We start from the raw sequence: 26647 nt of genomic DNA, 5'->3' as shown, positions 1-26647 counted from the left end.
TCAAATTTAGGATAGAAATTTTATTTAACTCATTGTTTGCTGTGTTTTTTGCCATGTACGCCTTTGCTGTTTTTCACAGTTAATTCAGCTCTTATTTGACATTATCTTATTAATTTCACTAGTTAACGAGTTTTACATTGTGCTATTTATTCCATTTTGGGTTATTCATCATGGTTGAATCCGACCTGTCGCCTGGGAGACCAGCTTGCATGCCGTCGTGAGCAATACTGATTGCGTCCTGTATGACATTCTTGTCTTGAGAAAGGCCCCCATTGGGGCCAATATGTCGACAACTATTTAACTGTTATATTCACTTGGAAATAAAATTATACTGTCTTGCTTTAAAAAGTCCAGTAAGTGCCCTCCTTCCATAAGAAAAACATAATTTATGTAAGAACTTACCTGATAAATTAATTTCTTTCATATTGGCAAGAGTCCATGAGCTAGTGACGTATGGGATATACAATCCTACCAGGAGGGGCAAAGTTTCCCAAACCTCAAAATGCCTATAAATACACCTCCCACCATACCCACAACTTAGTTTAACGAATAGCGAAGTAGTGAGGTGATAAAACAAGGAGTAAAAAAGCATACAAAAAGAGGAACTGGAAATAAAATTGTGCTTTTATACAAAAATCATAACCACCATAAAAAAGCGTGGGTCTCATGGACTCTTGCCAATATGAAAGAAATGAATTTATCAGGTAAGTTCTTACATAAATTATGTTTTCTTTCATGTAACTGGCAAGAGTCCATGAGCTAGTGACATATGGGATAGAAATACCCAAGATGTGGAAGTCCACAGAAGAGTCACTAGCGAGGGAGGGATAAAATAAAACAGCTATTACCGCTGAAATTTTTTTTAATCCACACAAAAAAATAAGTCTTTCTCATAAATTTCAAGAAAAAAACTTAAATCATAAGCAGAAGAATCAAACTGAGACAGCTGCCTGAAGAACTTTTCTACCAAAGACTGCTTCAGAAGAAGTAAATACATCAAAATGGTAAAATTTAGTAAATGTATTGCTGCTTTGCAAATCTGATCAACCAAAGCTTTATTCTTAAATGCCCAATAAGTGGCGTCTGATCTAGTAGAATGAGCTGTAATTCTCTGAGGTGGAGACTGCCCCGCCTCCAAATAAGCCTTCTGAATCAAAAGTTTCAACCAAGATGCCAAAGAAATGTCAGAGGCTTTCTGACCTTTCCTAGGACCAGAAAAAAACAACAAATAGACTAGAATATAAGACATAATATTTCAAAGCTCTTACAACATCCAAAGAATGTAAAGATCTTTCAAGAGTATTCTTAGGATTAGGACACAAGGAAGTAACAACAATTTCCCTACTAATGTTGTTAGAATTCACAACCTTAGGAAGAAATTTAAATGAAGTCCGCAAAACAGCCTTATCCTGATGGAAAATCAGAAAAGGAGACTCACAAGAGAGAGCAGACAATTCAGAAACTCTTCTAGCTGAAGAGATAGCCAAAAGAAACAACACTTTCCAAGAAAGTAATTTAATATCCAAAGAATGCATAGGCTCAAAAGGAGAAGCCTGCAAAGCCTTTAAAACCAAATTAAGACTCCAAGGAGGAGAGATTGATTTAACAACAGGCTTGATACAAACCAAAGCTTGAATGAAACAGTAAATATCAGGAAGTTTAGCAATCTTTCTATGAAATAAAACAGAGGGAGCAGAGATTTCTCCCTTCAAAGTACTTGCAGTCAAACCTTTATCCAAACCATCCTGAAGAAACTGTAAAATTCTAGGAATTCTAAAAGAATTCCAAGAGAATTTATGACAAAAACACCATGAAATATAGGTTTTCCAAACCCGATAATAAATCTTCCTTGAAACAGACTTACGAGCCTGTAGCAATGTATTAATCACTGAGTTAGAGAAACCTCTATAACTAAGCACTAAGCGTTTAATTTCCATACCCTTAAATTTAGCAATTTGAGATCCTGATGGGAAAATGGCCCTTGAGACAGAAGGTCTGGTCTTAACGGAAGTGGCCAAGGTTGGCAACTTGACATCCGGACAAGATCCGCAAACCAAAATCTGTGAGGCCCTGCTGGTGCTATCAGAAACACATGCGATTGTTCCATTATGATCTTGGAGATCACCCTTGGAAGAAGAACTAGTGGTAGAAAGATATAAGCCGGTTGGAAAGGCCAAGGAACTACTAACGCATCCACCATCTCCGCCTGAGGATCCCTGGACCTGGAAAGATACCTGGGAAATTTCTTGTTTAGATGGGATGCCATCAGATCTATTTTTGGAAGACCCCACATCTATACAATCTGACAAAATACATCTGGATGGAGAGACCACTCCCCTGGATGTAAAGTCTGATGGCTGAGATCATCCGCTTCCCAATTGTCTACACCCGGGATATGTATTGCAGAAACTAGACAGGAGTTGAATTCTGCCCAAGAAAGTATTTGAGATACTTCTTTCATCACTAAAGGACTGTGAGTCCCACCCTAATGATTGACATATGCCACAGTTGTGATATTGTCTGTCTGAAAATGAATAAATTATTCTCTCTTTAGTAGAGGCCAAGCCTGAAGAGCCCTGAAAATAGCACGGAGTTCTAAAATATTGATTGGTAACCTCACCTCTTGAGGATTCCAAACCTCTTGTGCTGTCAGAGACCCCCAGAGAGCTCCCCAACCTGTGAGACTTGCATCTGTTAAAATCAAAGTCCAGGAAGGACGAATAAAGGAGGCCCCTTGAATAATAAGATGATGGTTTAACCACCAAATCAGAGAGAGTTGAATGTTGGGATTTAAGAATATTAATTGTGATAGCCAAGTATAATCCCTGCACCATTGATTCAACATGCAAAGCTGCAGAGGTCTCATATGAAAACAAGCAAAGGGGATCGCGTCCGATGCTGCTGTCATGAGACCTAAAACTTCCATGCACATAGCCACTGAAGGGAATGATCGAGACTGAAGGTTTCGACAGGCAGAAACCAATTTCATTTGTCTCTTGTCTGTTAAAGATAGAGTCATGGACACTGAATCTATCTGGAAACCTAAAAAGGTGACCCTTGTCTGAGGAATCAAGAAACTCTTTGGTAAATTGATCCTTCAACCATGTTTTTTAAGAAACAACACAAGTTGATTTGTGTGATATTCTGCTAAATGAAAAGACTGAGCCAGTACCAAGATATCGTCCAAATAAGGGAACACCGCAAAAACCTTCTCTCTGATTACAGATAGAAGGGCACCTAGAACCTTGGAAAATATTCTTGAAGCTGTCGCTAGGCTAAATGGAAGAGCGACAAATTGGTAATGCTTGTCTAGAAAAGAGAATCTCATAAAGCGATAGTGGTCTGGATGAATCGGAATGTGAAGATATGCATCCTTTAAGTCTATTGTGGACATATAATGACCCTGCTGAACAAAAGGCAGAATAGTCCTCATAGTCACCATCTTGAATGTTGGGACCCTTACAAAGTGATTAAAAAATTTCAGAACCAGAACCGGTCTGAATAAATTTTCCTTTTTCGGGATAATGAATAGATTTGAATAAAAACCCAAACCCTGTTCCAGAAGTGGAACTGGTACAATTACCCCTGAAAGCTCCAGATCTGAAACACACTTCAGAAAGGCCTGAGCTTTCACAGGATTTGTTGGAATGTGAGAGAGAAAAAAACCTTCTCAAAGGAAGTCTTATTCTGAAACCTATTCGATACCCTTGAGAGACAATATTCTGAATCCAATGACTCTGAATGGAACCTGCCCAAAGGTCTTGAAAAAAATTTCAATCTGCCCCCCACCAGTAGAACTGGATTGAGGGACGCACCTTCATGCAGCTTTGGGGGCTGGCTTTGATCTCTTAAAAGGCATGGATTTATTCCTACTCGAAGATGTCTTCCAATTGGAGCCAGAGTCCTTAGGGGAAGGAGTGGTTTTCTGTTCTCTATTGTGACGAAAGGAACAAAACCGATTAGAAGCTCTAGTTTTACCCTTAGATTTTTTATCCTGGGGCAAAAAAACTCCCTTCCCCTCAGTAATAGTGGAAATAATAGAATCCAACTGAGAACCAAACAAATTATTACCCTGGAATGATAGAGATAGTAACCTAGCTTTAGATACTATGTCAGCATTCCATGACTTGAGCCATAAAGCTCTTCTAGCTAAAATAGCCAAATACATATTTTTAACATCAATCTTAATGATATCAAATGTAGCATCACAGAGAAAATGATTAGCATATTGAAGCAAACGGACAATGCTAGACAAATCAGAATCTTTTCCCCGTTGTGCTAAGCTATCCAACCAAAAAGTTCATGCAGCTGCAACATCAGCCATAGAAATGACAGGCCTGATAATGTAAATAAGTTTCCTAAGATAAGATTCAATTTTCCTATCTAAAGGATCCTTAAAGGAAGTACTATCTTCCATAGGAATAGTATTACACTTGGCAAGAGTAGAAATAGCCCCATCAACCTTAGGGACTTTTTCCCAAAACTCTAAATTAGCCACTGGCAAAGGGTACAAACTTTTAAACCTAGAAGAAAGAACAAAAGAAGTACCAGGCTTAGACCATTCCTTAGCAATCACATGAGAAATAGCATCAGGAACAGGAAAAACCTTAAGAGTAATCACAGGAGGTTTATAAACAGAATTTAAACGTTTACTGGATTTGTTATCAAGAGGACCAGACTCCTGAATATCCAAAGTAATCAATACTTCTTTCAACAAAGAACGAATATACTCAATCTTAAAAAGATAAGTTGATTTATCAATGTCTGAAGCAGGATCATCTGAGTCAGAGAGATCCTCATCAGAAGTGGATATATCAGTATGTTGTTGGTCATTACATAATTCATCAGTATCATGAGAAGTTTTCAAAGACCATTTACGTTTATTAGAAGGCGGAATAGCAGACATAGGGCTCTATTTATCAACCTGTCAACTTACCTGCATTCGACGGCACCAAAACGCTTGCCTAAGTTCGCCTAACATCGCTGCCGCAGACCTGAATACGTTCTCAAAAGTTACCAAAAAAGCTGTTAAAAAGCTGCACACCAAGTACGGGGCGATGAGCAGCGGATTGTTGTTAACGAACAGTCATCGATCTCGCTGCTCTTCGGCTTTTTTTTCAGCTTTCTTGGTACCCTGTCACTAAGCACCCACACTATACTATACTGTTTACCCCCTAAACCGCCACTCCCGGACCCCGCCGCAACTAAATAAATTGTTTAACTCCTAAACCGCCGCTCCCAGACCCCGCCACCACCTACATTATATTTACTAACCCCTAATCGCCCCCCCCCAAACTGCCGCCACTATATTAAATGTATTAACCCCTAAACCTAAGTCTAACACTAATCCTAACACGCCCTAACTTAAATATAATTTAGCTAAATCGAAATAAATTATTCCTATTTAAAAATAAGTACTTACCTATAAAATAAACCCTATGATAGCTACAATATAACTAATAGTTACATTGTATCTAGCTTAGGGTTTATTTTTATTTTACAGGCAACTTTGTATTTATTTTAACTAGGTAGAATAGTTATTAAATAGTTATTAACTATTTAATAACTTCCTAGTTAAAATAAATACAAATTTACCTGTAAAATAAAACCTAACCTAAGTTACACCTAACACTACACTATAATTAAATGAATTACCTACATTTACTACAATTAACTAAAATTAAATAAAACTATCTAGAGTACAAAAAACACTAAATTACAGAAAATAATAAAATAATTACAAGTTTTTTAAACTAATTACACCTAATCTAATCCCCCTAATAAAATAAAAAAGCCCCCCAAAATAATAAAAAGCCCTACCCTATACTAAATTACAAATAGCCCTTAAAAGGGCCTTTTGCGGGGCATTGCCCCAAAGTAATCAGCTCTTTTACCTGTAAAAAAAAATTCAATAACCCCCCACCAACATTAAAACCCACAACCCACACATCCAACCCTACTCTAAAACCCACTCAATCCCCCCTTAATAAAACCTAACACTAACCCCTTGAAAATCACCCTACCTTGAGAAGTCTTCACCCAACCGGGCTGAAGTCCTCAACGAAGCCGGGCGAAGTCGTCCTCCAGAAGGGCAGAAGTCTTCATCCAAGCCGGCAAGAAGAGGTCCTCCAGACGGGCAGAAGTCTTCATCCAGGCGGCATCTTCTATCTTCATCCATCCGGTGCAGAGCGGGTCCATCTTCAAGACATCCGACGCGGAGCATCCTCTTCCAACGACATCCGACGACTGAATGACGGTTCCTTTAAATGACGTCATCCAAGATGGCGTCCCTTGAATTCCGATTGACTGATAGAATTCTATCAGCCAATCAGAATTAAGGTAGGAAAATTTTTATTGGCTGATACAATCAGCTAATAGGATTGAGCTTGCATTTTATTGGCTGTTCCAATCAGCCAATAGAATGCGAGCTCAATCCTATTGGCTGATTGGATCAGCCAATAGGATTGAAGTTTGCCTTATCAAGGTTGCTCCCAGAAGGGATCCTCTGAACTTTCCACAAGTATATTCACTCTGCTATTAAGTTTATTAAGTGTTTACGCTTAGCTGCTGGAAGGGACTTCTCTTAGGAGTGGCCCCTCTGTGTTAGAAATTGATGATACGGATGTTTTTTAAGGGACAGTTTACTCCAGAAGTTTTATTGTTTAAAAAGATAGGTAATCCTTTTTTTTACCCATTCCCCAGTTTTGCAACACAGGAGTATGGCCCACATGAATTAGGGCTGTCTAGCTGTGAAAAAAATATTTGGCCTGTTTTGGAACTTGGACACTTTACTTCCTTTAGGGCAGGAGCAGGGACGAAACTACAGGGGGTGCAGAGGTCGCAATTGTGACTGGGCCCCTGAGGGTGGGGGCCCAGCTTAAAAAAAAATTCTTCAATAAAAAATGTTGACCTGCCACTGCATGCACTGATATCATGTGAATGTGACATGATGCCTCACTAGTGTCTCTGACTACAGGGGTTAGTGTCTCTGTTTTACCCATTGGTGTTTATGTGTGTGTGTATGTGTGTATGTATGTGACTGTGTGTGTATTTATGCATGTATATGTGTGTGTGTATGTATGTATGTGACTGTGTGTGTATTTATGCATGTATATATGTGTGTGTATGTATGTATGTGACTGTGTGTGTATTTATGCATGTATGTGTATGTGTGTATGTATGTGACTGTGTGTGTATTTATGCATGTATGTGTGTGTGTGTATGTTTGTGGAACCAGCAAATTACAGACCTTGTTACTACAGCATGGGTGGGCGGGGGGTAAACAGTGTCACTATACAGTACCACTATATACAGTACGGGGGGCTGGACCATGTCACAGACTACTGTAATCACTCTATAAAGTACTGAGGCGGGTAGGGTCAGGCCAGCAATCTCACTGGCAGATTACAGACTGTCACTAACTCACTAAATACAGTACTGGTGGGTTAAACAGTGTCACTATATACAGTAAAAGGGGGTCAGACCATCTCACAGACTATGGGTACAAGGTACCTCCTTTTGCAGACATGTAATTTGATTCACATTTTTTTTCTTTGTTAAATGTAAAAAAATAAATAAATATTTACCTTCTTTTTTTTTGGGGGGGGGGGGGTGGTAAAAGATGCTTATTTATACATCCCTATGAGCAGGGGTCATGTTAAGTTCCTGAGGTTTGCTTTTCTAGACAAGCATTATAGCTTAGTGTCCCTTCCTTTCGGTCTGGCTGCAGCACCCAGAGTATTTACAACGGTGTTGGGAGCTCTGTGTATGTAGTTTGAACTCAAGGAATCTCTGTAGATCCTGGTTCAGGCTCCCTCTTTTCATTTGGCTATGTCTCGTGCTTAGATGGTACTTCACTTGTTTCACAGTCACAGTTGGAAAATAAATCTTCCTAATAAGTTTCTTAAAGGGACAGTCAAGTAAAAAAAAAAACTTCAATGATTTAAATAGGGCATGTAATTTTAAACAACTTTCCATTTTACTGTTGCTTTGTTGTCTTGGTATTCTTAGTTGAAAGCTAAACCTAGGAGGTTCATATGCTAATTTCTTAGACCTTGAAGGCCGCCTCTAATCTGAAAGCATTTTGACAGTTTTTCACCACTAGAGGGCGTTAGCACTTATTAAAGCTGCAACAGGACTGTGCCCTTCATCAGCTGCATCCTTAGAGCATGGAAGTTGTGGGTCTCATGGTGGCTGTCTCAAATGCAGTTTCTTTTGCCAGACTTAATCTCCAAGATTAAGATTTTAAATGTAATATTCTGTTACTGGAATTTAAAAAGTTCTAGCCACCAGGGAAGTTAAGATATGGCAACTAAACTATACATTTTTAGAATCTACTCTCCCAGGTCTATCAGATAAGGGTTCATTTGTATTTATATCTCAAAACTGGAGTATGTAACAAATAAGCAAATATTGCACTTGTTTAACCCCTTAACAACCAAGGACATGCAGGGTATGTCCTACAAAAACTGCTAGTTAATGACCAAGGAAGTACCCTGCACGTCCTCAGTGTTTTCAAGCACTGGAAGCGATCATGATCACTTCCAAATGCTTTCAGGGTATTGCAGCGATGTCTCAATATTGAGGCATTTTGCAATACCCTTTTTAAGCACACACCAATCGTTGGTGGCGTGGGAGGGAGGATGGTTGGCGGCCCATCACTGGATCACTTCCTCTAAGCGTTTTCCTGTTGATCCGGTCCGCCGAGGGTGGCGGGAACGTGGGCGGGAGGGAGAGAGAAGGAGGGAGAGAGAGGGACTTAGTACAATGTATAAGGGAAGGAGGGAGAAAGAGGGAAAGGGAGGGGGGATAAGTCTTGGGAAAAGGGATCTGGGATGGGGGAGGGTATTGAGGGGGGCAGCTACATTACGAAAAATATGGAATTAATAAAAAAAAAATGAAAACAGTACAATTTTAGTGCAAAGTGGGTACTGGCAGACAGCTGCCAGTACCTAAGATTGCCACAAATAGGAAGAGGGGGAGGTTAAAAGAGCTGTTTGGGGGGATCATGGAGGATGGGGGGGTTAGGGGGGAACCTACATTGCAGAAATTATATATATATATATATATATATATATATATATATATATATATATTTATATATATAAAGATAATAAAAAAAATACCTTTTATTTTAGTATTAGCAGACTTTCTGCCAGTACTTAAGATGAGGGTGACAATTGTGAGGTGGGGAGGGAAGAGAGCTGTTTGAGAGGGGTCAGGGAGGGATCAGGGGGTGGGATGTGTCAGGTGGGAGGCTGATCTCTACACTAAAGCTAAAATTAACCCTACAAGCTACCTAATTAACCCCTTCACTGCTGGACATAATACAAGTGTGGTGCGCAGCGGCATTTAGCAGCCTTCTAATTACCAAAACGTAACGGCAAAGCCAGAAAATTTCTGCTATTTCTGAACAAAGGGGATCCCAGAGTAGCATTTACAACCAGTTGTGTCATAATTGCACAAGCTGTTTGTAAATAATTTCAGTGAGAAACCAAAAATTTGTGAAAAAGATAATGATATTTTTTATTTGATCGCATTTGGTGGTGAAATGGTGCCATGAAATATACCAATATGGGCCTAGATTAATAATTTAGGTTGTCTACTAAAAAAAAAAAAATTACATGTGAAGGGTTATTCAGGGATTCCTGACAGATATTAGTGTTACAATGTAACTATCGCTAATTTTGAAGAAAAAAAATGGTTTGGAAATAGCAAAGTGCTACTTGTACTTATTGCCCTATAACTTGCAAAAAAGCAAAGAACATGTAAACATTGGGTTTTTTTAAACTCAGGACAAAATTTAGAAACTATTTAGCATGGATGTTTTTTGTTGGTTGTAGATGTGTAACAGATTTTGGGGGTCAAGGTTAGAAAAGTGTGTTTGTTTTCATTTTTTTCATCATATTTTATAATTTTTTTAATTGTAAATTATATGATATAATGAAAATAATGGTATCTTTAGAAAGTCGATTTAATGGCAAGAAAAATGGTATATAATATGTGTGGGTACAGTAAATGAGTAAGAGGAAAATTACAGCTAAACACAAACACTGCAGAAATGTAAAAATAGCCCAGGTCCTTAACAGTAAGAAAATTGAAAAATGGTCTGGTCACTAAGGGGTTCTGAGCAAAGTGCGCTGTTTAGTTATATATTGCTCAGTAAAATGTTGTGCTATATATACATGTAGCCCCTTAGTTGATGCACCAAGGGTGTACTTTCCAAAAATGTGCACTTTATTTACTGTATCATAACTTCCCAAGTGGCTACAGCTGTCTAATTGCAGACATCACCCCTAAAATTTAAGACAATTATTTTAGACTTTTTTTAGGCTGTCATGTCTGCAATTAAACAGCTCTAGCCACATGGGAAGTTAAAAAGGGTACATAAAGTACACATTTATAAAAAGTACACCCCTTTGGGCATCAAATGAGGGGCTACGTGTATTTCGAGCACAAAAGTGGAGTGCATAAAGATTAACGGAATATGGGCAATTTTGATCTTTATTTATGTGCCTATGAGACCCCCTTATCATTTTTTAAGTAATTTTTAAATGTTTTTATTTTTAACTTTTTAATTTATTTTACTACACTTTAAAGACTTTTACAATTGGAAAGGTGAGGTGATTACCTTTCCAACGGTGGGTCTGTAGCTGCTTAGATACCCAATATATTGGCATCTAAGCAGCATGCCCCATCTCTCCATAACTGTCAATTGACAGTTCTAAATAAAGTTGTGTGATGACATCATCACATCAATGCGCAATGACGTCATCATGCTCCGTGTGAAGTCCTGAGCCTGCTCTTCAATATGAGGGCAAGATCGGATGGGTGGAGGGAGATGAGGGCAAGATCGGATGGGTGGAGAGAGATGGGGGCTCTCAGGCCCCCCTCAAGGTTAGTGAGTCCTAGCGACAGCATGGAGCCGTCGTTAGTATCCGAAGGGTGAAACTAAGCAATGGCTCCATGCCGTTGTTGGCACTCAAAGGGTAACCAAATCCTCTGTGAAGAATTATCTGTAACAAACACCTTAAATCTTCAGGTTCTATCCCCACCTCCTATTAGAACAATTTTTATAGCCTGCCATTACCTTTGATCATTCCTCGTCGATTACAAGCTGTTACAGGGTAGTTGTGCTACTTTTTGTATTAGCTAGTCAACTTCTCGGTTTAAGTTTTTGCCTTACAAGCTTCTATTTCAATATCAGATTCCGGATTGAGTGTGTCTGAGCTTATCTTCATTTCAACCTGTTCATATTTTCTTCTCTGCTTTGTACCTGAGCAGAGCTGCATTAAACCTGTGGATAAACCTACAGCAACAACTGAAGGGAGCAAATCTAAGAGGTTCACTCTGCTTCCTGCACTAACCAGGAGATTGTTGTGTCTGTCTGCAACTACTGAGCAACACCTAAGCTTGTTTATTGGAGGTAGCTATAGACGGCATTCTAATCATGCTTGTTCTGATTGCTATCGGCACTTCTCCTACTCAGACACTGTCTACCTGCATTGGACGGGTCCAATACCAAAATAGGAAACAGCTGCCAACCTTTTGGGTCCACTACTAAAATAGGAACCAGCTGCCAATATTATTCTTCACTTCCATGTATTCAGTCCTAATCCTCTGCAGTACAGATACAATACAGCAAAGGAGCTTAAGAGACTTCTTTCCCAGATTTCATATATACAAATTGTTCTACAAAAGTATATAAGAAGTTATGTAGTAATAAGACTGCCATCATTCATTATACTACTTCAAACCTATCTGACAAAGAACTTTCAGCATCCATTTAAAACAGAATTTATACTTACCGATAAATTTTTGTTCTTTCAGGATGATAGGAGTCATAGGTGTCCATAATATGTGGGATATATTTCCCACCACCAAGAGGAGGTCCAGAACCCTCACAAGAGCTTTTAATCCCTCCTCTCTCCATTCAGTTTACTAATATCCGAGCCAAGAGATAACCCTGGGACATGATGTTGATAACCGAGTGATCCTGAACTAATCAAGAACAGGTATTCTGAAACCAAATCAATCTGACCCCTAACAGAATAGAACTTCTGGACAAGGGGCCATCCCTTCATGCAGATTTTGTAATTGGAATAGGACTTTTTGGTCTGTTTGTTCTTAGACCAAGAAGGTTTGGAGGAATCAGACTTTTGGTTGGAGGGCGACTTCTGATCTCTAGAGGAGTGAAAGGAACAAAAACGATTTGCTTGTCTGTATTCCGCTTAGATTTCTTGTCCTGAAGTAGAAAACACCTTTAGCTTATAACTATGAAAAGCAAGAGAACAAAGCACATTTGATGATAAAAGAAAATTGGAAAGTTGTTTAAAATGACATGTCCTATCTGAATAAAGAAAGGTTCATTTTTACTAGACTGCCCCATTAAAAAAACAGCAATGGTTCTTGCCATCACTTTTAACAATGTCAAAGACTGCATCACAAATGAAATCATTAGCCATTTAAAAACCTTAATGCAGTTGAGAATATCATCAGAAGATTGATCAGAAACCATCTGAGAAAGAGAATCACACCAGAAGGATGCTGCTGCGGTCACACAGGTGATCGCTACTGCAGGTCTAAGCTGAAGGACTTTCTGGGAAAATAATTTCCTAAGCAAGGACTTGCATTTTTCCCCCCACTCTTTGGGCATGTATTCTGTAACCAAATCAGGCACTTCAAAGGCTGTAGGCCCTTTGGGTGTAGCTTTAAAGACCTGATTCAACTTATTTACTGGCTTGGAATTTTTAGGTTTCGGAACTTACATTCCGAATTAGTACATAACTGGTTAATTTGGTCCACTGGAACAGTTTTGCAGAGAAGACAGGGATAATGGACTGAAGTATGGTCCCTAGAGGTCCCTGCCAATTGGTCTATCATATTAGATGGGGGTGCAGACATGACTCCAAAATATTTTGCAAAACTGAGGATAGCTGGGAATAAAGATATATCTCAGAAATACTAAGCAAAAAGTACAATTGCTCATAACAGAAACAGGCCATATTACACATCAGAACCCAGGAGGATAATTCAAAGCAAGGAACCCCAAATGAAATATTTCGAGCACCCACCCCCTTAGCAGCTGCTATGATGGTACTCGCCCACCTCCTGGGCAAAGATAGTGTGAAAGATTGAGCCCAGATGACCAGAATTATCCCTAGACTGTCTCTGTGAACTGCCAGCCACTGCTACGAGGGAGAAGAGAAAGAGTGCCAAGGGGTAGGCGGAGCTACCTGCTGGAACAATGTACATGATGAGGCCTGTGAAATAAATACACAAAAACATGCAAACTGAAAATAATTCATAAAAGTGCTCCCCTTTTTGTCCCCTTCTGCCTCCCACCCCAACCGCATCCATAGTAAGCACAAGGCAGTCAGCGGGTAATATTAAAGAGACAGAAGTTAATTTATTTTCCAAGTTAAAATAACGAGATAAAAACCCAAACCTGCAATGTAAGCTGCCAATGAGGTATAAGGGTAATGAAATAAAAGGGATTCTAGGTCCCAAATTCTGAAATTAAAAATATATGTAAAAATGAACCTTGTGTGGCTGTGAACCCCCAACTATGTAGTACCTATAAAAGGAGAGTACTAGGGATAGTTCCTGGGCTGTCTAGTGTCACTTACCTGGACTAGAGCACCCCTCCGCTGTGTCTTTCCAGCTTGCAGAGGCCTTTCTCCCTCAAAGATTGCTGATCTAGTAGAGAGCCAATCCAGTGCAAGTAAATATACTGCAGATATACCTGTAACCCCTAAGTTAAAGGCTAAGGGACGGGGCTTAGTGGAGCCTGAGGGCTGTTATGGCAGACAAATTATCCTTCACCCCTGCTCCACTCAGAATCTTCGAAGAATCATCTTGAAGTCTTCCCTGAGAAGGGTCTGAGCTCCCAATAAATGAGGATAAAAAATAAATACAATCTTACTTGCAGAGCACCTCTCTCAACCTCTTTCCTTGGAGGCCAAGAACTGAGTGGAGAGAGGAGGTGGGAGGGATTAAAAGCTCTTGTGATGGTTCTTGACCTCCTCCTGGTGGTGGGAAATATATCCCACATGTTATGGACACCAATGGACTCTCATCATCTTACAAAAGAAAGAGAGATTCTTCGAGTCAGTGGTAGGTATAGAACTATTCCAACAAATCTCTGCAGTTGTGGTCCCTGCTGCCATGAAGAGTTTATAGCCTCACAGGATTTGTTTGCGGATCTGGTTCAGATGTCCCTTTGCCCACCTAGGAGGCTTCCTCTAAGAAAGGATCTCTCTCAAAGCCCTTTCTTTTATCAATATCTTAAAATTCTGAATTTGATGGTGTGGCTATTGAATGCTTAAAGGGATACTAAACTCAATTTTTTTCTTTGATGATTCAGATAGCGCATGCAATTTTAAGCAACTTTCTAATTTACTTCTATTATCAATTTTTCTTCGTTCTCTTGCTACCTTTATATGAAAAAGAAGGCATCTAGGCTAAGAAGCCAGACAATTTTTGGTTCAGACTCTGGACAGCACTTGTTTATTGATGCTGTCCAATCAGCAAGGACAACCCAGGTTGTGGACCAAAAATGGGCCGGATTCTAAACTTACATTCTTGCTTTTCAAATAAAGATAGCAAGAGAATGAAGAACAAATGATAATAAGAGTAAATTAGAAAGTTGCTTAAAATTGCCTGCTCTATCTGAATCATGAACAAAAATTTTTTAATTTTCTCAGACAGATTTTTCTGACAAGGTTATTGATACCTTGATTCAGGCTAGAAAACCTTTTAACAGACATATTTATCATAAGGTCTGGATAACCTTTATGCATGGTGCACTTCCAAAAATATCACTGGAATTTGTAGAATTCCATGAGTTCCTGCAGGAAAGTCTAGATAAAGGTTTATCAACTAGTTCGCTGAAGCTTCAGATTTAAGCTCTTTCTGGTTTGTTTCATAAGAAAATTGCTAAAATTCCTGACTTTGATTAGAATTAAACCAGTTATTTATCTACTTTCTCCTCCTTAGAATCTTAATCTGGTTTTGAGGGTTCTTCAAACTCCTCCTTTTGAGTTGATGGATGGTTTAAATCTTCAGCTTTTATCCTTGTAAGTTCTTTTTCTTCTAGCTATTTCTTTACCTAGAAGGATTTCTGAGCTTTCAGTTTTTTCATACAAACCTCCTTTTCAGATTTTTCATCAGGATAATGCTGTGCTATTTTCCTTAAAGGGCCACCAAACCCAAAATCTTTCTTTCATGATTCAGATAGAGAATACAAATTTAAACAATATTACAATTTACTTCTATTATTTATTTTGGTTAATTTTTTTAGATATCCTTAGTTGAAGAAAAAGCAATGCACATGGGTGAGCCAATCACACAAGGCTTCTATGTGCAGCTACTGAGCATATCTCGATATGCTTTTCAGCAAAGAATATCAAGAGAATAAAACAAATGAGATAATAGAAGTAAATTAGAAAGATGTTTAAAATTGCATTCTTTCTAAATCATGAAAGAAAAAATGTGGGTTTCATGTCCCTTTAATTACTTGGCTATTAGTATGACTGAGGATCATGGGAATTGGGAGAGATTTCAAGCTCTGGTGTGTTTGAGGTGTCTTTTGCCTCTTTCTGTAGATTAAGGTACCTCTACACTAATTTGCACTGCGGTTTTTTTAATCACACAAACTGAACTTTAAAGACATCAAGGTATTCATATGCTAAATTAACCATTTCCATTAACCACGATTGTTTTGGCACTAAAATAAGAATAACGGCTGTTTTTTGCCTTTTAACTATCCAGCACACCTGAGCCAATTATATGTCCAAGGAGAGTAACTGAATCTATTTGCTTTTAATATATTAAGATTGATACATTTGTGCCTTTTAAATATTCAATTCACCAATTTGTTGCTTACCATATGTTATCTATAGAATTAACTCTTTTATACCTGAAATTCTAGGGTTTATAAATATATGGTTCTAGTCTGTTTATATAAGTGTTGTATAAGGGAGACGTCCCTTTATTAATTAGGAATAGCATTTGCTGTTGTTTTTATGAGTTATAAGAATTTTTAAATAAACAAGATTGTATAATACATTAGTTAGATTGGCATCATCATTTCCAAGCTTTTATTAGCGCTGCTAAACAAACCCCATTTTTTCCTCTTATCCACAATTTAGTTCTCTTTGAGGGAAGAACTTTTTTAGCAGCAGGAATCCACCTTTGGGCGCTCCTATCACACTGCACATAAATACCACTTGTAATGTAGCCCATTATGTCATCTTACATAATAAGATGCTCACCATATCAAATAGTTGGAAGTAAAAAATTAAACAGGGAAACAAACTACATAAAATATAAGTAGAATCACAAAGTTGCCTAATATTCATCCCATATAAAATTGATTAAACATAAATCCATATCTTTCCAAGACCAACCTATTTGTAACACCTAGTATCCAATCATTCAGACTGGGATTTAGAAAGGACCTTTTTTCCCTAAGGCCTGAATTTGACAGCCTGGCAATTGAATGCCTAGCGCTGTCCCAAAGAGGTTCTGATAAAGGTATTGATACCTTGATTCAGGCCAGGAAACCTGTCGTCAGGCATATGTATCATAAGATTTGTATCCTGGCGGGCCATACCAACAAGGGATACTGTTGGACTTCTTTTAGAATCCCTAGAGCCCTTTAGTTCCTGCAGAATGGTCTGGAAAAGGTATTGTCAAATGGTTATCTTAAGGGTCAGATTTTGGCCTTATCTGTTTTATTTCACAAGAATATTTCTGATATCCAGACATTTGCTTGGGCTTTTATTAGAATCAGACTGGTTATTTGACCAGTTACTCCTCCATTGAATCTCAATCTAGTTTGAGGCTCCTTCAAGCTTTTCCATTTGCATCCATGCATGGTTTAGATATTCAACTTTTATCCTGCAAGGTTCTTTTTTTCTTTAGCCATTTCTTAAGCCAGAAGAGTTTCTGAGCTTTCGACTTTATTTGCAAACCTCCTTTTATTGTTATTTTAACCATATAAGCTAGAGGGTGACCCTAGTATGACTATCGGGAAACCCGAAACGCGTCAGTGACATCATACGGCCCCTCAGTCGTAGCTACTGTTTGGTTTTATAGATAAACAGTTTGCACTTGTTTGTTTGTTCACACGCTGTGCTAAAGTGTTATAATTGTTTTAATGACCTAATAAAGACCCCACTTGTTTTACCCATGGAAAGGAGCCGGTCTGGAGTTTTTCAGCATTGTATTTCCGTACTCTTTCATCAGAGTTTTCCAAAGGGCTCTCTGTTTGGCGTGAGGTGGAGGTGTGGTGACGCCATACAGCAGCATTCTGTGTTCAGAGAAGGAGTATTAACACTGCAGCTGCGGGTTTGCTCGTTTCCCAGAGTGGATGCCGGACTTTCATACTTACCTAAACTGTGTGTGTTTTTGCATTGTTTTGATATCGCAAATGGTAAACTAATGACACTATGTTGCAGATTAATCTAGGACACTGTATCTGGATATCTGGCAAATTACACTCAGACAGGCAGCTTTTATTTTATTATCATTATTATCAGGTATTTGTAGAGCGCCAACAGATTCCGCAGCGCTATAAACATAGGCGGTATACAAGATAACATTTATAGGGATCAAATGAGTTGCACTGTTGTAGTCGGCTCTTATGAAGGCGATCTACAAACAGCTGGGCTCATAGGCTTACGTTCAAGGGGAAAGCAATGGAGTTAGGAAAGGTTAGAGTAGGTTGTATGCATCCCTGAATAATAGAGTCTTTAGGGAACTCTTGAAGTTGTTAAAACTAGGGGAGAGTCTTGTAGAGCGAGACAGGGAGTTCCACAAGATGGGAGCCAGTCTTGAAAAGTCCTGTAAATGGGAATATGAGGAAGTAACAAGAGAGGAGGAGAGGAGGAGATTGTGAGCAGAGCGAAGGGGACGGGAGGGAGAGTATCTGGAGATAAGGTCTGAAATGTAGGGGGCAGCAGAGCAGTTGAGGGCTTTGTATGTCAGAGTGAGGATTTTGTGTAAAATCCTGGAGGCAAGAGGAAGCCAGTGAAAGGATTGGCAGATAGGTGAATCAGATAAAGAGCGACGTGTAAGGAAGATGAGGCTGGCTGAGGCATTCATTATGGATTGTAAAGGAGCTAGGCGGCAGCTAGGGAGACCAGAGAGAACGGAGTTGCAGTAGTCGAGGCGGGAAAGGATGAGAGTGGATTCAAATCTTAGTTGTGTGCTGTTCAAGGAAATGTCTAATTTTAGAGATGTTTTTAAGATGGAAGCGGCAGGCTTTAGCCAAGGACTGAATGTGAGGAGTGAAAGAAAGGTCTGAGTAAAGTGTGACCCCAAGACATCGGGCATGTGGGGTAGGGGTAATGATGGAGTTATCAACAGTTATAGAGAAATGGGGGGTGGAGATTTTGGAAGAAGGGGGAAAAATAAGGATCTCAGTTTTGGATAGATTTAGCTTAAGGTAGTGAGAGGACATCCAAGATGAGATATGAGAAAGACAGTTAGTGACACAGGTTAGCAAGGAAGGAGATAGGTCTGGTGCAGAGAGGTAGATTTGGGTGTCATCTGCATACAAATTATATTGAAACCCATGAGACTTTATTAAGGAACCTAATGATACCCTCATAATGGTACCCCAACAGAAAGTGGTAATGGGACAGAGGGTGCTCTGGAGAACGCTACACTAAAGGTACGGTTAGGTAGATTGGAAGAGAACCACAAGAGAGCTGTTTCACAAATGCAGAAGGATTGGAGGGTTTTGAGCAAAAGAGGGTGGTTGACAGTATCAAAGGCTGCAGACAAATCAAGGAGGATAAGCAGAGAGAAGTAGGCTTTGAACTTTGTTGTAAGTAGGTCGTTAGTAACCTTAAAGGGATAGTCAAGTAAAAAAAAAAAACTTTCATGATTCAAATAGGGCATGTAATTTTAAGCAACTTTCCAATTTAATGTTATCACCAATTGTGCTTTCTTCTCTTGGTATTTTTAGTTGAAAGCTAAACCTAGGAGGTTCATATGCTAATTTCTTAGACCTTTAAGGCCGCCTCTGCATATGACAGTTTTTCACCACCAGAGGGCGTTAGATCATGTGTTTCATATAGATAACATTGAGCTCATGCATGTGAATTTACCGATTAGTGAGTACTGATTGGCTAAAATGCAAGTCTGTCAAAAGATCTGAAATAAGGGAGCAGCCTGGAGAGGGTTATTTACAAGGTAATTACAGAGGTAAAACGTGTATTAATATAACTGTGTTGGTTATGCAAAACTGGAGAATGGGTAATTAAGGGATTATCTATCTTTTAAAACAACTAAAATTCTGGTGTTGACTGTCCCTTTAACAATTGCTGTCTCTGTGGAGTGATGGGGACGAAATCCAGATTGCAGTGGGTCAAGGAGGGAGTTTAGTGTAAGGAAATGGGACAGACGTGCATATCCTAGCTTTTCAAAAAGCTTTGAGGCAAGAGGGAGTAGGGAAATAGGGCGATAGTTGGATGGGGAGGTTGGATTGAGAGAAGGTCGCGCCATTTAAATGAATGTAGCTCGCTCCCGCTACTAGACCAGAGCTGGCGCGAGCTACATTCATTTAAATGGCATGACCGGGCACACAGTGTTGCAGAGATGCGCTGTGTAAAATCCAGACCCGCTCAGTAGAGCAAGGAGCGGTGTTCTGGTAAAAACAGAATTTATGCTTACCTGATAAATTACTTTCTCCAACGGTGTGTCCGGTCCACGGCGTCATCCTTACTTGTGGGAATATCTCTTCCCCAACAGGAAATGGCAAAGAGTCCCAGCAAAGCTGGCCATATAGTCCCTCCTAGGCTCCGCCCACCCCAGTCATTCGACCGACGGACAGGAGGAAAAATATAGGAGAAACCATATGGTACCGTGGTGACTGTAGTTAGAGAAAATAATTCATCAGACCTGATTAAAAAAAACAGGGCGGGCCGTGGACCGGACACACCGTTGGAGAAAGTAATTTATCAGGTAAGCATAAATTCTGTTTTCTCCAACATTGGTGTGTCCGGTCCACGGCGTCATCCTTACTTGTGGGAACCAATACCAAAGCTTTAGGACACGGATGAAGGGAGGGAGCAAATCAGGTTACCTAAACGGAAGGCACCACGGCTTGCAAAACCTTTCTCCCAAAAATAGCCTCCGAAGAAGCAAAAGTATCAAATTTGTAAAATTTGGCAAAAGTGTGCAGTGAAGACCAAGTCGCTGCCTTACATATCTGGTCAACAGAAGCCTCGTTCTTGAAGGCCCATGTGGAAGCCACAGCCCTAGTGGAGTGAGCTGTGATTCTTTCAGGAGGCTGCCGTCTGGCAGTCTCGTAAGCCAATCGGATGATGCTTTTAAGCCAAAAGGAAAGAGAGGTAGAAGTCGCTTTTTGACCTCTCCTTTTACCAGAATAGACGACAAACAAAGAAGATGTTTGTCTGAAATCTTTTGTAGCCTCTAAATAGAATTTTAGAGCACGGACTACGTCCAAATTGTGTAACAACCGTTCCTTCTTTGAAACTGGATTCGGACATAAAGAAGGTACAACTATCTCCTGGTTAATATTCTTGTTAGAAACAACCTTTGGAAGAAAACCAGGCTTAGTACGCAAAACCACCTTATCTGCATGGAACACCAGATAAGGCGGAGAACACTGCAAAGCAGATAACTCTGAAACTCTTCTAGCAGAATAAATAGCAACCAAAAACAAAACTTTCCAAGATAGTAACTTAATATCTATGGAATGTAAAGGTTCAAACGGAACCCCTTGAAGAACTGAAAGAACTAGATTTAGACTCCAGGGAGGAGTCAAAGGTCTGTAAACAGGCTTGATCCTAACCAGAGCCTGAACAAATGCTTGAACATCTGGCACAGCTGCCAGTCTTTTATGTAGTAAGACAGATAAAGCAGAGATCTGTCCCTTTAGAGAACTTGCAGATAATCCTTTCTCCAAACCTTCTTGTAGAAAGGAGAGAATCTTAGAAATTTTTATCTTATTCCATGGGAACCCTTTGGATTCACACCAACAGATATTTCTTTTCCATATTTTATGGTAAATCTTTCTAGTTACTGGTTTTCTGGCCTGAACTAGAGTATCTATCACAGAATCTGAAAACCCACGCTTTGATAGGATCAAGCGTTCAATCTCCAAGCCGTCAGCTGGAGGGAGACCAGATTTGGATGTTCGAATGGACCCTGAACAAGAAGGTCCTGTCTCAAAGGTAGCTTCCATGGTGGAACCGATGACATATTCACCAGGTCTGCATACCAAGTCCTGCGTGGCCACGCAGGAGCTATCAAGATCACTGAGGCCCTCTCCTGTTTGATCCTGGCTACCAGCCTGGGAATGAGAGGAAACGGTGGAAATACATAAGCTAGGTTGAAGGTCCAAGGTGCTACTAGTGCATCTACTAGAGTCGCCTTGGGATCCCTGGATCTGGACCCGTAGCAAGGAACCTTGAAGTTCTGACGAGACGCCATCAGATCCATGTCTGGAATGCCCCATAATTGAGTCAACTGGGCAAAGATCTCCGGGTGGAGTTCCCACTCCCCCGGATGGAATGTCTGACGACTCAGATAATCCGCCTCCCAGTTTTCCACTCCTGGGATGTGGATCGCAGATAGGTGGCAGGAGTGATCCTCCGCCCATTTTATGATTTTGGTCACTTCTCTCATCGCCAGGGAACTCCTTGTTCCCCCCTGATGGTTGATGTAAGCAACCGTCGTCATGTTGTCTGATTGGAATCTTATGAATCTGGCCTTTGCTAGTTGAGGCCAAGCCCTGAGAGTATTGAATATCGCTCTCAGTTCCAGAATGTTTATCGGGAGAAGAGACTCTTCCCGAGACCATAGCCCCTGAGCTTTCAGGGAGTCCCAGACCGCGCCCCAGCCCACTAGTCTGGCGTCGGTCGTGACGATGACCCACTCTGGTCTGCGGAAGCTCATTCCCTGGGTCAGGTGATCCTGGGTTAGCCACCAACGGAGTGAGTCTCTGGTCTTCTGATCTACTTGAATCACTGGAGACAAGTCTGTATAGTCCCCATTCCACTGTTTGAGCATGCACAGTTGTAATGGTCTTAGATGAATTCGTGCAAAAGGAACTATGTCCATTGCTGCAACCATCAACCCTACTACTTCCATGCACTGCGCTATGGAAGGACGTGGAACAGAATGAAGAACTTGACAAGTGCTTAGAAGTTTTGATTTTCTGACCTCTGTCAGAAAAATCCTCATTTCTAAGGAATCTATTATTGTTCCCAAGAAGGGAACTCTTGTTGACGGAGACAAAGAACTTTTTTCTATGTTCACTTTCTATCCGTGTGATCTGTGAAAGGCTAGAACGATGTCTGTATGAGCCTTTGCTTTTGAGAGGGACGACGCTTGTATTAGAATGTCGTCCAAGTATGGTACTACTGCAATGCCCCTCGGTCTTAGAACCGCTAGAAGGGACCCGAGTACCTTTGTGAAAATCCTTGGAGCAGTGGCTAACCCGAATGGGAGGGCCACAAACTGGTAATGTTTGTCCAGAAAGGCAAACCTTAGGAACTGATGATGTTCTTTGTGGATAGGAATATGTAGGTACGCATCCTTTAGATCCACGGTAGTCATAAATTGACCTTCCTGGATAGTGGGTAGAATCGTTCGAATGGTTTCCATCTTGAACGATGGTACCCTGAGAAATTTGTTTAGGATCTTCAAATCCAAAATCGGTCTGAAGGTTCCCTCTTTTTTGGGAACTACGAACAGATTTGAATAAAATCCCATTCCTTGTTCCTTTATTGGAACTGGGTGTATCACTCCCATCTTTAACAGGTCTTCTACACAATGTAAGAACGCCTGTCTCTTTATTTGGTTTAAGGATAAGTGAGACATGTGGAACCTTCCCCTTGGGGGTAGTTCCCTGAATTCCAGAAGATAACCCAGAGAAACTATTTCTAGTGCCCAGGGATCCTGAACATCTCTTGCCCAAGCCTGAGCAAAGAGAGAGAGTCTGCCCCCTACTAGATCCGGTCCCGGATTGGGGGCTACTCCTTCATGCTGTTTTGTTAGCAGCAGCAGGCTTCATGGCCTGCTTACCCTTGTTCCAGCCTTGCATCGGTTTCCAGGCTGGTTTGGGTTGTGAGGCATTACCCTCTTGCTTAGAGGATGCAGAATTAGAGGCCGGTCCGTTCCTGAAATTGCGAAAGGAACGAAAATTAGACTTATTCTTGGCCTTGAAAGGCCTATCTTGTGGAAGGGCGTGGCCCTTTCCCCCAGTGATGTCTAAGATAATCTCTTTCAATTCTGGTCCAAATAGAGTTTTACCTTTGAAAGGGATGTTAAGCAATTTTGTCTTGGATGATACATCCGCTGACCAAGACTTTAGCCAAAGCGCTCTGCGCGCCACAATTGCAAACCCTGAATTTTTCGCCGCTAATCTAGCTAATTGCAAAGCGGCATCTAAAATAAAAGAGTTAGCCAACTTAAGTGCGTGAACTCTGTCCATAACCTCCTCATATGGAGTCTCTCTACTGAGCGACTTTTCTAGTTCTTCGAACCAGAACCACGCTGCTGTAGTGACAGGAACAATGCACGAAATGGGTTGTAGAAGGTAACCTTGCTGTACAAAAATCTTTTTAAGCAAACCCTCCAATTTTTTTATCCATAGGATCTTTGAAAGCACAACTATCCTCGATAGGAATAGTAGTGCGCTTGTTTAGAGTAGAAACTGCCCCCTCGACCTTAGGGACTGTCTGCCATAAGTCCTTTCTGGGGTCGACCATAGGAAATAATTTCTTAAATATAGGGGGGGGAACAAAAGGTATGCCGGGCTTTTCCCACTCCTTATTTACTATGTCCGCCACCCGCTTGGGTATAGGAAAAGCGTCGGGGTGCACCGGAACCTCTAGGAACTTGTCCATCTTGCATAATTTCTCTGGAATGACCAAGTTGTCACAATCATCCAGAGTAGATAACACCTCCTTAAGCAGTGCGCGGAGATGTTCTAATTTAAATTTAAATGTCACAACATCAGGTTCAGCTTGTTGAGAAATTTTTCCTGAATCTGAAATTTCTCCATCTGACAAAACCTCCCTCATGGCCACTTCAGATTGGTGTGAGGGTATGACAGAACAATTATCATCAGCGCCCTCCTGCTCTTCAGTGTTTAAAACAGAGCAATCGCGCTTTCTCTGATATGTAGGCATTTTGGATAAAATATTTGCTATGGAGTTATCCATTACAGCCGTCAATTGTTGCATGGTAATAAGCATTGGCGCGCTAGATGTACTAGGGGCCTCCTGCATGGGCAAAACTGGTGTAGACACAATAGGAGATGATGTAGTATCAGGTCTACTCCCCTCATCTGAGGAATCATCTTGGGCAATTTCATTATCTGTGGCAGTACTGTCCTTACTTTGTTTGGACGCTATGGCACAATTATCACACAAATTTAAATGGGGAGACACATTGGCTTTCATACATATAGAACATAGCTTATCCGAAGGCACAGACATGTTAAACAGGCATAAACTTGTCAATAAAGCACAAAAACCGTTTTAAAACAAAACCGTTACTGTCTCTTTAAATTTTAAACAGAAACACTTTATTACTGAATATGTGAAAAAGTATGAAGGAATAGTTCAAAAATTACCAAAATTTCACCACAGTGTCTTAAAGCATTAAGAGTATTGCACACCAATTTTCAGAGCTTTAACCCTTAAAATAACGGAACCGGAGCCGTTTACAAATTTAACCCCTATACAGTCCCAGCTATAGCCTTTGCTGCGACCTAACCAAGCCCAGAGGGGAATACGATACTAAATGACGCCTTCTAGAAACTTTTCCAGCTATTTTCAGATCCTCACACATGCATCTGCATGTCTTGCTCTCAAAAAACAACTGCGCAGTAATGGCGCGAAAATGAGGCTCAGCCTACAACTGGGAAGGCCCTCCCTGACTGGAAAAGGTGTCTAACATAGTGCCTGCCATTAAAAAACGTTCCCCAAGTTTATAAATGTGAATTATCAGCATAAACATGTATAAAATGTCCAAATAAAGCAATCGATTTAGCCCATAAAAGTGTCAACCAGTTTTATAGCCCATATTAAGCCCTTTATTCTGTTTGCTTGACTAAGAAAATGGCTTACCGGTCCCCATGAGGGGAAATGACAGCCTTCCAGCATTACATGGTCTTGTTAGAAATATGGCTAGTCATACCTTAAGCTGAAAAGTCTGCTAACTGCTTCCCCCAACTGAAATTACTTCATCTCAACAGTCCTATGTGGAAACAGCAATCGATTTTAGTTACTGTCTGCTAAAATCATCTTCCTCACACAAACAGAAATCTTCATCCTTTTCTGTTTCAGAGTAAATAGTACATACCAGTACTATTTTAAAATAACAAACACTTGATAGAAGAATAAAAAACTACATTTAAACACCAAAAAACTCTTAACCATCTCCGTGGAGATGTTGCCTGTGCAACGGCAAAGAGAATGACTGGGGTGGGCGGAGCCTAGGAGGGACTATATGGCCAGCTTTGCTGGGACTCTTTGCCATTTCCTGTTGGGGAAGAGATATTCCCACAAGTAAGGATGACGCCGTGGACCGGACACACCAATGTTGGAGAAAGAAGGTTTTAGTTACAATTTCTCTGCAATCCTTTAAAGTATAAATGTGCCGGTAAGCTAATGTTATATAATTCTGCACTATGTGCAGAATTATATAACATTAGTTTGAAAGTTTACTGCCCCTTTAAAGGGACAATGAACCCCAAAAAAATTATTTTGTGATTCAGATAGAGCAGCAATTTTAAGCAACTTTCTAATTTACTCCTATTATCAATTTTTCTTCGTTCACTTGCTATCTTTATTTGAAAAAGAAGGCATCTAAGCTTCTGTTGTTGGTTCAGTACTCTGGACAGCACTTTTTTATTGGTGGATGAATTTATCCACCAATCAGCAAGAACAACCCAGGTTGTTCACCAAAAATGGGCTGGCATCTAAAATTACATTCTTACATTTCAAATAAAGATACCAAGAGAATGAAAAAAAATTGATAATAGGAGTAAATTAGAAAGCTGCTTAAAATTTCATTCTCTATCTGAATCACGAAAGAAAACATTTGGGTTCAGTGTCCCTTTAACCGTATTGTGCTCCCCTAAGCATGGTGGTCTTGTGGACTTCACTGCTGAGTATAATATCCCACATTTGATGTCTCATGTACTATCACCATTTGATGTAATAAAAACAAAATGTATTCTTACCTGATAAATTCATTGCTTTCATGATGGTGAGAATCCAGCAAGCCCCGGCCTTTCTTTTGGCAGTATTTCTTGTTTAGCACATGGTACACTTAGGGGCATATGTATCAAGCTCCAAATGGAGCTTGATGCCCCGTGTTTCTGGCGAGCCTGCAGGCTCGCCAGAAACAGCAGTTATGAAGCAGCGGTCACAAAGACTGCTGCTCCATAACCTGTCCACCTGCTCTGAGCGATCGGGTGGATTGACACCCCCCTGCTGGCGGCCGATTGGCCGCAAGTCTGCAGGGGGCGGCGTTGCACCAGTAGCTCTTGTGAGCTGCTGGTGCAATGCTGAATATGGCAAGCGTATTGCTCGCCGTATTCAGTGATGTCTGTCGGACCTGATCCGCACTGTCGGATCAGGTCTGACAGACAATG

Source organism: Bombina bombina, chromosome 1, assembly GCF_027579735.1.
Source record: "Bombina bombina isolate aBomBom1 chromosome 1, aBomBom1.pri, whole genome shotgun sequence".
NCBI lineage: Eukaryota > Metazoa > Chordata > Amphibia > Anura > Bombinatoridae > Bombina > Bombina bombina.
Note: the sequence above shows the minus strand (reverse complement) of the source record.